This window comes from Balaenoptera physalus (assembly GCF_965194825.1).
Source record: "Balaenoptera physalus genome assembly, chromosome: 2".
NCBI classification, from domain to species: domain Eukaryota; kingdom Metazoa; phylum Chordata; class Mammalia; order Artiodactyla; family Balaenopteridae; genus Balaenoptera; species Balaenoptera physalus.
In genome coordinates, this window is record NC_138883.1 from 127,705,881 (window position 1) to 127,719,459 (window position 13,579).

General features: G+C 35.3%; 1 protein-coding gene across 1 annotated transcript in view; it reads left to right on the plus strand.

The window, feature by feature from the left end:
- GABRG3 (gamma-aminobutyric acid type A receptor subunit gamma3) overlaps positions 1-13,579 on the plus strand; it is a 575,951-nt gene that overhangs the window by 9,508 nt on the left and 552,864 nt on the right. The window lies entirely within an intron of this gene.

The following is a 13,579-nucleotide window of genomic DNA, read 5'->3' on the forward strand; positions in this document are numbered from 1 at the left end:
GGACAGAAAGTGGCAGGTGCCTTGTGTCCCCTGTGTTCCCAGACTGGCACACTTGTGGTGTGGTTTCAGCTTGGTTTATGTGCAGTGGAATAGAGCCCTCAGCTCCACTGTCATGAAAACTGTGTCTTAAATTGAGACTTCTGTTGAGCTGTCAGCATTTCATCAGTCTGTAATTAATATCCTGATCTAAAAATATCTCACAGATACTTTTATAAAGTTGTACTGAGCCCATGCTGATTAGGTTGTTATCCTACTAATTCACATTTGAGGGACGAATGCAGATGTAATAATCATAGTTTTCAAGTTGATGACCTTTACCCATTTCACCCTCCTGTTGCCCTGCCCCTTTCCCTCTGATAACCACTACTCTGTTCTCTGTATCTATGTGTTTGTTTTGTGTTGTTTGGTTTGATGATTTATTTTGTTTGTTTTTTCTTTTCCATTATGGCTTATTACAGGATACTGAATATAGTTCCCTGTTCTATACTGTAGGACCTTGTGTTTTCTATTTTATATACAGTAGTATTTATCTGCTAATCTCAAACTCCCCACCCCCTTTCCTCTTTGGTGACCATAAGTTTGTTTTCTACGTCTGTGAGTCTATTTCTGTTTTGTAAATAAGTTCATTTGTATCATATTTTAGATTCCACATATAAGTGGTATCATATGATATTTGTCTTTCTCTGTCTGACTTACTTCCCTTAGTATGATAATCTCCAGGTCCATCCATGTTGCTGCAAATGGCATTATTTCATTCTTTTTTATGGCTGAGTAATATTCCATTATATATATGTACCACATCTTCTTTATCCATTCATCTGTTGATGGACATTTAGGTTGCTTCCATGTCTTGGCTATTGTAAATAGTGCTGCTGTGAACATTGGGGTGCATGTATCTTTTTGAATTAGCATTTTCTTCAGATATGTGCCCAGGATTGGGATTGCTGGGTCATGTGGCAACTCTAGTTTTAGTTTTTGAAGTTATCTCTATATTGTTTTTCACAGTGGCTGTACCAGTTTACATTCCCACCAACAGTGTAGGAGGATTCCCTTTTCTCCACACCCTCTCCAGCATTTATTATTTGTAGACTTTTTGATGATGGCCATTCTGACAGATGTGAGGGGATACACCATTGTAGTTTTGATTTACATTTTTCTAATAATAAGCAATGTTGAACATCTTTTCATGGGCCTGTTGGTCATCTGTATGTCTTTCTTGAGAAATATCTATTTAGATGTTCTGCCCATTTTTTGATTGGGTTGTTTTTTTGTTATTGATTATATGAGCTCTTTGTATATTTTGGAAATTAATCCCTTGGTGGTCATGTTGTTTGCACATTTTTTTTTCCCATTCTGGTTGTCTTATCATTTTCTTTATGGTTTCCTTTGCTGTGTAAAAGCTTATGCATTTAATTAGGTTTCCATTTGTTTATTTTGCTTCTATTTCCATTGCCTTGGGAGACTGACCTAAGAAAACATTGCTACGATTTATGTCAGAGAATGTTTTGCCTATGTTCTCTTCCAGGAGTTTTATGGTGTCATGTCTTATATTTAAGCCTTTAAGCCATTTTGAGTTTATTTTTGTGTATTGTATGAGGGAGTGTTCTAACTTCATTGATTTACATGTGGCTTTCAAGCTTTCCTAACACCACTTCCTGAAGAGCCTGTCTTTTTCTCCATTGTATATTCTTGCCTTCTTTGTCAAAGATTAATTGACTGAAGATGTGGGTTTATTTCTGGTGTTTGTTTTTTATATTGCACATATGAGTGAGATCATACAGTATTTGTCTTTCTGTCTGACTCATTTCACTAAGCAGAATACCCTCAAGGTCCATCCATGGTGTCACACATGGAAAGATTTCATGGCTTTTTTGGCTGCACTATGTGGCTTGTGGGATTTTTAGTTCCCTGACCAGGGATTGAACCCCTGCTCTTGGCAGTGAGGGCACAGAGTCCTAACCACTGGACCACCAGGGAAATCCCAGATTTCATCTTTTTTTTATGGCTGAGTAGTATTCCATTGTGTATATGTATGTGTATATATGTATATAAACATCTGTATATGCATATTATATCTTCTTTATCCATTCATCTGTTGATGGGCCCTTAAGTTGTTTCCATATCTTGGCTATTATAAATAATGCTGCAGTGAACATAATGCATATATCTTTTTCAGTTAGTGTTTTCTTGTATTCTTTGTATATGTACCTAGGAGTGGGATATCTGGATCATATGGTAGTTCTATTCTTAATTTTTTGAGGAATTTCCATACTGTTTTCCATAGTGGGTGCACCACTATACATTCCCACCAACAGTGTATGAGGGCTCCCTTTTCTCCACATCCTTGCCAACATTTGTTACTTCTTGCCTAATGATAATAGTCCTTCTAACCAGCATGAGGTGGTATCTCCCTGTGGTTTTGATTTGCATTTTAGTGATGTTGAAAATCTTTTCATGTGCCTGTTGGCCACCTGTATGTCTATTTTTGGAAAAATGTCTATTCAGTTCCTCTGCTTATTTTTTTTTTTTTTTTTTTTTTTTAAATTTTTATTTATTATTTATTTATTATGTTTATTTTTGGCTGTGTTGGGTCTTCGTTTCTGTGCGAGGGCTTTCTCCAGTTGCGGCGAGCGGGGGAGTACTCTTCATCGCGGTGCGCGGGCCTCTCACTATCGCGGCCTCTCTTGTTGCGGAGCAGAGGCTCCAGACGCGCAGGCTCAGTAGTTGTGGCTCACGGGCCCAGTTGCTCCGCGGCATGTGGGATCTTCCCAGACCAGGGCTCGAACCCGTGTCCCCTGCATTGGCAGGCAGATTCTCAACCACTGCGCCACCAGGGAAGCCCCCTCTGCTTATTTTTTTAATCAAGTTATTTTGTTGTTGATGTTGTTGAATTGTATGAGTTCTTTATCTATTTTAGATATTAACCCCTTATTAGTTATATGATTTGGAAATATATTCTCCCATTCAGTTGTCTTTTTGTTTTGTTGATCGTTTCCTGTGCTGTCCTTTTTAGTTTCGTGTAGTCCCATTTGTTTATTTTTGCCTTTGTTTCCTGTGTTGCTTGGGGAGACATATCTTGAAAGATATTGCTGTGACTGATGTCAAAGAGTGTAATGCCTATGTTTTCTTCTAGTTTTATGGTTTCAGGTCTTCCTTTCAAGTCTTTAATTCATTTTGAGTTGATTTCTGTGTACGGTGTGAGATAGAGGTCAAGGTCCATTTTTTTGCTTATAGCTCTCCAGATCTCCCAACACCATTTATTGAAGAGATTATCCTTTCTCCAGTGTATGTTCTTTGCTACTTTGTCATAAATTAGTTGTCCATATGTGCATGGGTTATTTCTGGGCTCTCAGTTCTGTTCTATTGATCTACTTATCTGTATTCCTGCCAATACCATGCTGTTTTGATTATGATAGCTTTGTAGTATATTGAATATTTTGAAAACAGGTAGTGTGATACCTCCAGCTTTATTCTTTTTTTTCTCACAATTGCTTTGGTTATTCAGGGTCTCTTGTATTTCCATACAATTTTAGAATTATTTGTTCTAGTTCTGTGAAAAATGCCATTGGTATTTTGATAGGAATTGCATTATGTCTGTAGATAACTTTAGATAGTATGGACATTTTAATAATGTTAATTCTTCCAATCCATGAGCATGAAGTATCTCTCCATTTATTTGTGTTGTCTTCACTTTCATTAACTAGTGTTTTAGCTTTCAGTGTATATGTCTTTCACCTCCTTGGTTAAATTTCTTCTTAGATATTTTATTCTTTTTGTTAGTGATTGTAAATGGGATTGTTTTCTTAATTTCTCCTTCTGTTAGCTCATTGTTAGAATATAGAAACAAAACAGATTTTGTACCCTGCAACTTCACTGTATTTGTTTATTATTTCTAAGAGTTTTTTGGTGGAGTCTTTAAGGTTTTCTATATATAAAATTGTGTCATCCACGAATAGTGACAGTTTTACTGTTTTACCTTTCCAATTTGGATGCCTTTTTTTCTTTTCCTTGCCTAGTTTTTCTGACTATGACTTACATTATGTTGAAAAGAGTGGCAAGAGTGGACATCTTTGTCTTGTTTCTGATTTCAGAGGGATAGCTTTCAGTTTTTCACCATTGAGTATGATGTTAGCTGTGGGTTTGTCATTGTATGGCTTTTACTATGTTGAGGTTGATTCCTTTCATACCCATTTTATTGAAAGTTTTTATCATAAATGGATGTCGAATTTTTTCAAATGCTTTTCTGCATCTATGGAGATGATCATCTGGTTTTTATCCTTCATTTTGTTAATGTGACATATCACATTGATATATGGATATTGAACCATCCTTGCATTCCTGGAATAAATTTCACTTGATCATGGTGTATGATCATTTTAATGCATTGTTGTATTCTGTTAATATTTTATTAAGGATTTTTACATCTATGTTCATCAGAGATACTGGCTTGTAATTTTCTTTTTTAGTTGTTGTTTGTGTCTGGTTTTGGTATCAGGATAATATTGGCTTTGTAAAATGAATTAGCAAGTATTCCCTTCTCTTCAATTTTTGGGAAGAGTTTGAGAATGATAGGTATTAAATCTTCCTTGAATGTTTTTTAGAATTCACCTGTGAAGCCTATGGTTTTGCTTTTGGGGGAGGTTTTTGATAACTGTTTCAATCTCTTTGCTAGTGATCAGTCTATTCAGGTTTTTTGTTTCTTTGTGATTCAGTCTTAGAAGGTTGTGTGATTCTAAGAATTTTTCCATTTCTTCTAGGTTGTTCAATTTGTTGGCATAAAGCTGTTCATAATGTTCTTTTATAATCCTTTGTATTTCTGTGGTATCCATTATTATTTCTCCTCTTTCATTTCTGGTTTTATTTATTAGAGCCTAGTCTCTTTTTTTGTCAGTGAGTTCAGATAAAGGTTTGTCAATTTTGTTTATCTTTTCAAAGAATCAGCTCTTAGTTTCATAGATCTTTTCTATTGTCTTTTTAGTCTGTATTTCATTTATTTCTGCTCTGATCTTTATTGTTTCCTTCCTTCTGCTCACTTTGGGCTTCGTTTATTCTTATTTTCCTAGCTCCTTTAGGTGAAAGGTGAGATTATTTGAGGTTTTTCTTATTACTTGAGATAGGTCTGTATTGCCATAAACCTCCCTTTTAATACTCTTTTGTTGCATCCTATAGATTTTGGTATGTTGTGTTTTCATTTTCATTTGTCTTCCAGTATTTTAAAATTTCTCCTTTGATTTCTTCATTGACCCAGTAGTTGTTCAGTAGTATGTTGTTCATTCTCCACATATTTGTGATTTTTCCAGCTTTCTTCTTGTAGTTGATTTTTAGTTTCATACCGCTGTGATTAGAAAAGATGCTTGAAATGATTTCATTCTTCTTAAATTTACTGAGACTTGTTTGGTGTCTCAACATATATGGTTTGTTCTTGAGAAAGTTCCATGTGAAGTTGAGAAGAATGTGTGTTCTTTTGCTTTTGGATGGAATTTTTTGTACAAATCTATCAAATCCATCTGCCCTATGTTTCATTTCAGGCCACTGTTTCCTTGTTGACTGTCTGGATGATCTATCCATTATTGTACATGGGCTGTTAAAGTTATTGTGTTGCTGTCATTTTCTCCCTTTAGATCTATTAGTAACTGCTTTATATATTTTGGTGCTCCTATGTTAATTGCATTTATATTAATAACTGTTATGTCTTCTTTGATGAATTGTTCTCTTTATCATTATATACTGTACATCTTTGTCTCTTGTTAGCTTTTTTGGCTTGAAGTCTACTTTGTCTGATACGAGTATGGCTATACCACTTGCTTTTGGCTGTCATTTACTTGGAGTATCATTTTACATCCCTTCACTTTGAGGCTATATTTGTCTTCAGAGCTGAGATGATTCTCCTGAGGCAGCATATAGTTGGGGCTTGTTTTTGGAATCCATCCAGCCACTGCGTGTCTTTTAATTGGTGAACTCAATCCATTTGCCTTTACAGTAATTATTGATAGATGTGAAGTTAGTATTACCATTTTTTCTTTTGTTTTGTGGTTGCTTTATATATCCAGTTTCTTTTTCTTTGTGCTTCTGCCTGTCATTTGGTGCGGTGGTTTTCTATGATGTTTTTCTCAGTTTCCTCTTTTTTATGTTTGTTGTCTCTGCTCTAGATTTATGTTTTGTGGTTACCATGAGGTTTTTATAAAACATCTCATAGATGAAATAGTCCATTGTCTGCTGATAGCATCTTATCTCCATTTACCTGTATGGGTTTTGTACTTTTCCTCTTCCCCCATTTTTTGTTGTCTCAAATTATTCATTTTTATGTTGTGAGTTGGTTAACAAATTGAAATAGCTATCGTTATTTTTTTCTCCCTTTTATTCTCTTTAAGCTTTATGCTATAATTAAATGTTTAAAAACCTATTCTGATATACAGTTGCAATTTTCTGATTCTCTCTATTTATCACCTTAGTCAAAGTTTTGTGTGCTTTTTGTCTTTTTGATTCTGGTAGAAAAGTTTCTTTCAACTTTTCTTATACGTCAAGTCTAGTGTTGATGAACTTCCTCAACTTTTGTTTTTCTGGGAAAACCTTTACTTCTCCTTCATATCTGAGTGACAGCTTTGCTGGATAGAGTGTTCTTGGATGAAAGGTTTTATCTTTTAGTATTTTGAGAATGTCATTCCCCTCCTGCCTGGCCTATAGGATTTCTGCTGAGAAGTCTGCTGGTAGCCTAATGGGGGTACCTTTGTAGGTTACCATCCTTTTTTTCCTCTGGCTGCCTTTAAAATTATTTCTTTGTCACTGACTTTTGACAGTTTTAATATAGTGTGCCTTGGAGAAGGTCTTTTTGCATTCAGGTAGTTAAGTGTTCTCTTAGCTTCATAGACTTGTATATCCAGTTCCTTCTGCAGGTTTGGGAAGTTCTCAGCTATTGTTTCTTTCTTTCTTTCTTTCTTTTTTAACATCTTTATTGGAGTATAATTGCTTTACAATGTTGTGTTAGTTTCTGCTGTATAACAAAGTGAATCAGCTATATGTATGCATATATCCCCCTATCCCCTCCCTCTTGTGTCTCCCTCCTGCCCTTCCTATTCCACCCCTCTAGGTGGTCACAAAGCACCGAGCTGATCAAATAAGCTCTCTGCTCCCTTTTCGCTCTCTTCTCCTTCTGGGTTACTCGTTATCCTAATGTTGCCCTTCCTAAAAGAACTGAATAGCTCTCAGAATTTCCTCATTTTTTCAGATCTCAATTCTCTTTCTCTTCAACTTGCATCACTTCTAATTTCTACCTTTGAGTTCACTAATTCTCTCTTCCATATGGTCTACTCTATTTCCAATGCTTTCTAATGCATTCTTCATTTTGTTTATTGAGTTCTTCAGCTACAGGATTTGTTTGGTTCTTTTCGAGTTTCAATCTCTTTGGTAAAGTTTTCCTTATGTTCATTAATTTTATTTCTGAGGTCATTGAACTGCCTTTCTGAGTTTTCTTGTAGCTAATTGAGTTTCTTCATGACAGCTGTTTTGAATTCTCGATCAGTTTGGTTGCAGTATTCCATGACTTTAAGTTTGGTTTCTGGAGAATTATTGTTTTCTTTTTGTAGTACAGTGTTACTATGATTCTTCACAGTCCTTCATGAGTTGTTTCTCTGCCAATGCATTTTAGCGAACACCTTTCTTTAGGTAAGGCTTTTTTTTCACTTCATTCTGACGATTCAACAGGTTAGAAATTACAGGCCTTTCTTTTGTGTTCCAGTAGGTGGCGCTATAGGACAAGTTTTGGTTTTTCTTACCTGAGCCACCCCTGGTTGTATTTGAAAATTGGCACTTTTCACCCTTCACCGCCTTTGTCAGAGGTGTTACCCAGCGCCCTTGTTATCCATTGCTCCTGCCTCTGGAGTCATTGGTGCCTTGCTGCTTGTGTCACTGGCCTCACTGCCTGGGGCACTGGAATGGTGAGCTTTTCTGCTGTATATGGGATCTCCTGAGTCACAGGCTTGTTGGGGGTGGGAGGAGCTGGGGTTGAACGTGCCTCTGCCATGTCTGGTGTTCTCAGGTTTATGGGCTCCCCCATTGCACTGGGGACAGGGGGTGGGGGCGGGAGGCTTTCACAACTCTGGTGGCTGGAGGGACAGGGTCCCAGGTCTTACTGCCACTGCTGCCCAGTTAGCTATGGCCACAGGTGTCACTGTGGCTGGGAGATTGGAGTCATGTGAGCTGCCTCCTTTGCTGCTTCCAGGTTCTCTGGGGCTGGGGGACAAGGATTGCAGGCACCACCTCCATTGTTCCCGTGGTTCCACCTCCTCTGTGTGTTCCAGTCCACCCACCTTTAGATGTGCAGATGTGTGGAATTCTCTGGCGTCCCAGTGTGTTGGACACACGTACCTTTGATAAAGTATGGGTGTTTTACTGGTTGTAGGTTGAAGGGGAGAGACAAAGAGGACATCTCACTATACTATGATGCTGATGTAACTCCTGATTTGCTCTGTTTTTCATTTCTTAAAATGGAAGATGATGTCATTGATTTGAGATCCTCTTCAATTTTAATGTTTAGTGCTATAAATTTCCTCCTAAATATGACTACAGCAGCATCCCACAGATTTCAAAATGTTTTTAAAAATATTTATTTATTTATTTGGCTGCGCCAGGTCTTAGTTGTGGCATGCGGGATCTTTTAGTTGTGGCATGCGTGCTCTTAGTTGCGGCATGCATGTGGGATCTAGTTCTCTGACCAGGGATCATACCCGGGCCCCTGCATTGGGAGCACGGAGTCTCAACCACTGGGCCACCAGGGAAGTCCCAGATTTCAGTATTTGATTTCATTTACATTCAATAAAAAAATACCTACTAATTTCCTTTTTTTCTTGACCAATGTGTGCTTCATTTAGATGTGTGGTATTCATTTTCCAAACATTTGAGATTATTCCAGATACCTTTGGCTATTGATTTATAATGTATTTCCACTGTGGTCAGTGAACATACATTGTATAACTTGAATTCTTTTAAATTTGAGACTTGTTTTATGGCCTAGAATATGATTTGTATTATATACACTTGGAAAGTGTGTATTATGCTATTGTTAGGTGGAGTGTTCTTTAAGTTAGTTCAATTAAGTGAAGCTGGTACATACTTTTGTAAAAGTCTACTTGCTGACTTTTGAAACCTATTTTTATCAATCATTGAGAGTAGAGGATTGAAATCTCTGGCAATAAATGTGGATGTTGATTAATAAATAAATGTTGATTAATATGTTGATTAATAAATGTTGATTTCTCTTTATAGCTCTATAAGTGTTTGAATCAATAATTTTGAAACACTGTTATTAGGGGTAAAAGCATTTAGAATTTTTATGTCCTCTTGATTAATTGACCAGTTTATCATTAGAAAATGAATATCTTTATACCTGGCAATATTGTTTGCTGTGAAATCTACTTTAATGATAAAGTAGACATTCAGCTCTCTTTTGAGTAGTGTTAGTATAGTATAGGTCTTTCCACCCTTTTACTTTTAACCTGTATTTGTCATTAGGTTAAATGTGTGCTTCTTGTAGGCACCATATAGGTAGGTCTTGCTTTTTTAATCCAATCTGACAATATTTGCATTTTAATTGGAGTCTTTAGACCATTTACATTTAATGTGATTATTGATGTGATTAGATTTGTCTGTCATCTTCTTGTTGGTTTTTTGTAGATCCTGTGTCTGTTGTTCCTTTTCTCCTCTTTTTATGATTCCATTTTATTCGCTTTATTATTAGCTATAACCCTTTATTTTGCTATTTTAGTAATTGTGTTAAAGATTTGTAGTATACATCTTTAACTTAGTCATAGTCTACCTTCAGGTGATATTAAACTATTTCACACATAATATAAAAACATTGTGGTAGTATATTTCTGTCTCTTCCCTCCCAGACTTTATGCTGTTGTGGTCATTCTTTCACTTAAACATATGTTATGAACCCTATAATACATTGTTATTATTTTTATTTAAATACACATTTATCTCTTAAATAGATTAAATTATATATTAATTACACACTCATGTCATTCCTATTTCTGGTTCTTTTCCTTCCTGTGTGTAAATAGATATTTCTGTCTTTTATCATTTTCCATCTACTTAAAGGACTTTCTTTAACTTTTCTATTAGTATGAGTCTGTTGGTGATGAGTTCTTTCAGTATTTGTATGCCTGAAAATATTTTTAGTTTACCTTCTTTTCTTAACATCTTATTGGGATATAGTCCTTATACCACAAGATTCATCCAATTAAAGTGTACAATTCAGTGGTCTTTAGATGTTCACAAAGTTATGTAACCATGACCTTTTAATTACTCCTAAAAGGAGATAAGTACCTATTAGCAGTTACTCCCCATTGTTCCTACAACCACCCATTGTTCCTACAACCACCAGAATGGATTTGTCCATTCTGGACTTTGCATATAAATGGAATCATAGAATATGTGGACTTCTGTCTCTGACTTCTCTTACTTAGAATAATGTTTTTAAGATTCATTTATATGATAGAATATATCAGTATTTCATTCTTTCTATTGCTGAATAATATTCTGTTGTATGGCTATGCCATATTTTGTTCATCTCTTTATTAATTAATAATAATAAAGTTCAGTAAGGCATTTTGATTGTTTTCACTTTTGGCTGGTCTGAATAATATTGGTATGACTATGTGTGTATTTTGTGTGGACATATATTTTGATTTCTCACAGATGATAAATGCAGGAGTGGAATTGCTGGGTGATTTCTTTTTGGAACCATTGTTTATTTAGAAGTGTGTTGTTTATTCTCCACGTATTTGTGTATTTATCAAGATTCCTTCTGTTATCTCTAATATATTTCCATTATGGTTGTAAAACATACTTTCAATGACTTCAGTCCTTTTACATTTGTCAAAGCTTGTTTTATGGTCTAGCTCATGCTCTATCATCTAGAATGTTCTTTGTCCACTTAAGAAAAATGTGTATTTTACTGTTGGGTAGAATGTTCTATAGAAGTGTGTTAAGTCTTGTGATTTTATAGTGTTGTTCAAGTCCTCTACCTCCCTGTAGATCTTATGCTTAGTTCTGTTGTTGAAAGTAGAGACTTGAAGTCTTCAAGTATATATTGAATTATCTGTTACTTCTTTCAATTATATCAGGTTTTTTCTTTATGTAATTTTGAGCTGTGTTAATATTTATATTTACTGTTATTTGCCAACATATTAACTTTTATCATTATGAAAGATTCCTCTTTATCTCTAATAGTGTTTTTAAAATTTAAAATATATTCTGTCTAATATTAATATAGTTATTTCAGTTTCTTTGGTTACTAGTTGCATCATACATCCTTTTCCATCTTTTTGATTTCAAACTATTTGTATCTTTGAATCTAGAATGTGTCTCCTGAAAACAACAAAGTGTTTGATCTTGTTTTTATACTTATTTGGATCGTGTTTTTAGTTTACATTTAATGAAGTTATTAATGTGGCTAGACTTATATCTGACATTTTCTTTTTGTTTTCGATGTCTCAAGTCTTCTTTTGTTTCTCTATTCCTCCCTTAATGCTTTATTTTGTATTAAATGAATATTTCCTGTTACAACATTTTAGTTTCTTTAATGATTTTTTAAAAAATCTTTATTTTTTAGAGCAGTTTTATGTTTACAATAAAATTGAGAGGAAGGTATGGAGATTTCCTGTATACCCCCATCCCTACACATGCATAACCTTGCCTTTTATCAACATCACCACAAGAATAATGTATTTTTCCAAGGATAAACCTACACTGATGCATCATGATCTCACAAAGTCTGTAGTTTACCTTATGGATCACTCTTGGTGTTACACATTCTACAGGTTTGGACAAATGTATAATGACATGTATCCATCATTGTAATATCATACAGAGTATTTCACTGCCTTGAGAATCCCCTGTGCTCAGTGCTCTGTTTACTCATCTCCCCCACCCTGGCAACCACTGATCTTTTTACTGTGTCCATATTTTGCCTCTTCCAGAGTGTCATATAGGTGGAAAGTAGCCTTTTCAGATTGGCTTCTTTCACTTAGTAATATGCATTTAAGACTCCTCCACTTCTTTTCATGGCTTGATAGCTTATTTCTTTTTCATGCTAATAATGTCTTATGGTCCAGATATTGCACAGTTTATTCATTCACCTACTGAAGGACATCTTGGTTGCTTGCAAGTTTTGGCACTTGTTAATAAAACTGCTATAAGGGGCTTCCCTGGTGGTGCAGTGGTTGAGAATCTGCCTGCCAATGCAGGGGACACGGGTTCGAGCCGTGGTCTGGGAAAATCCCACATGCCTCGGAGCAACTAGGCCCGTGAGCCACAACTACTGAGCCTGCGCATCTGGAGCCTGTGCTCCACAACAAGAGAGGCCACGATAGTGAGAGGCCCACGCACCACGATGAAGAGTGGCCCCCGCTTGCCGCAACTGGAGAAAGCTCTCGCACAGAAACGAAGACCCAACACAGCCAAAAATAAATAATAAATAAATAAATAATTATTTAAAAAAAAAAAAACCAACAAAAAAACTGCTATAAGTACCTCTGGACAGGTTTTTTGTGTGGATTAATGATTTTTAAATTATATTTTTTGAATTATTTTCTCAGTATTTGTAAGCCTATCACAGTATACATCTTATCAAAATCTTTGCTACTCTTAACAATATCTACCTTAGATTATATTAACTTAATTTGAATTAAATATAGGAACTTGCTCTAATAGCCCCATTCACACACCCATTTTTGTGTTGTTATACATACTATATCTCTATATATTATAAATGGAATAATTTATTTTTATAATTATTATTTTAGATAATCTTATGTTTTTTTAAAGTATATTTACCATTTAAATGCTATAGTTATTTATCATTTCTGATTCTTGTCATTTCTTCCTAGGGGTTAAAGTTGTCATGTGGGGTCATTACCTATTTCAATCAGCTGTGTTCCCACCCACCTTCTCTGTGCTCTTATTGTTAAATATATTACTTGTCTTTTTGTTATTGTTAAATGTATTTTATTAAATATATTTGTTAACAAATATATTTGTTATGTATTTTATTTATAAATATGTTGCTTGTTATAGGCCTAACAATACAATTATATGCATATTGCTTTTTGCAATTGCTTTTTAACTTAGTTAAGAAGAAAAAGGAGAAGGTATATGCAATTATGCTTTTTTTTGTGTAATAATCTACATAGTTATCTTTATCTGGGTTCTGTTTTTTTGTTTAGATTTGAATTACTGTCTGGAGTCATTTGCTTTCCACCTGAAGAACTCCCTTAGTGTTTCTTGTAGGGCAGGTCTGCTAGCAACAGGTTCTCTCAGTTTTTTGTTTATCTGGGAATATCTGTATTTTGCCTTTACAGTTGACCCTTGAATGTCATGGGTTTGAACTGCAAAGGTCCATTTATATGTGGATTTTTTTCAGTTGTAAATACTACAGTACAGACAGTCTGTGGTTGGTTGAATCCGCAGATGTGGAACTGCAGATATGGAGGAGCCATGTAGTTATAGGCTGATTTTTTGACCTCGTGGAGGGTTGGTGCCCCCAAGTCCTGAGTTGTTCAAGGGTCAACTGTGTTTT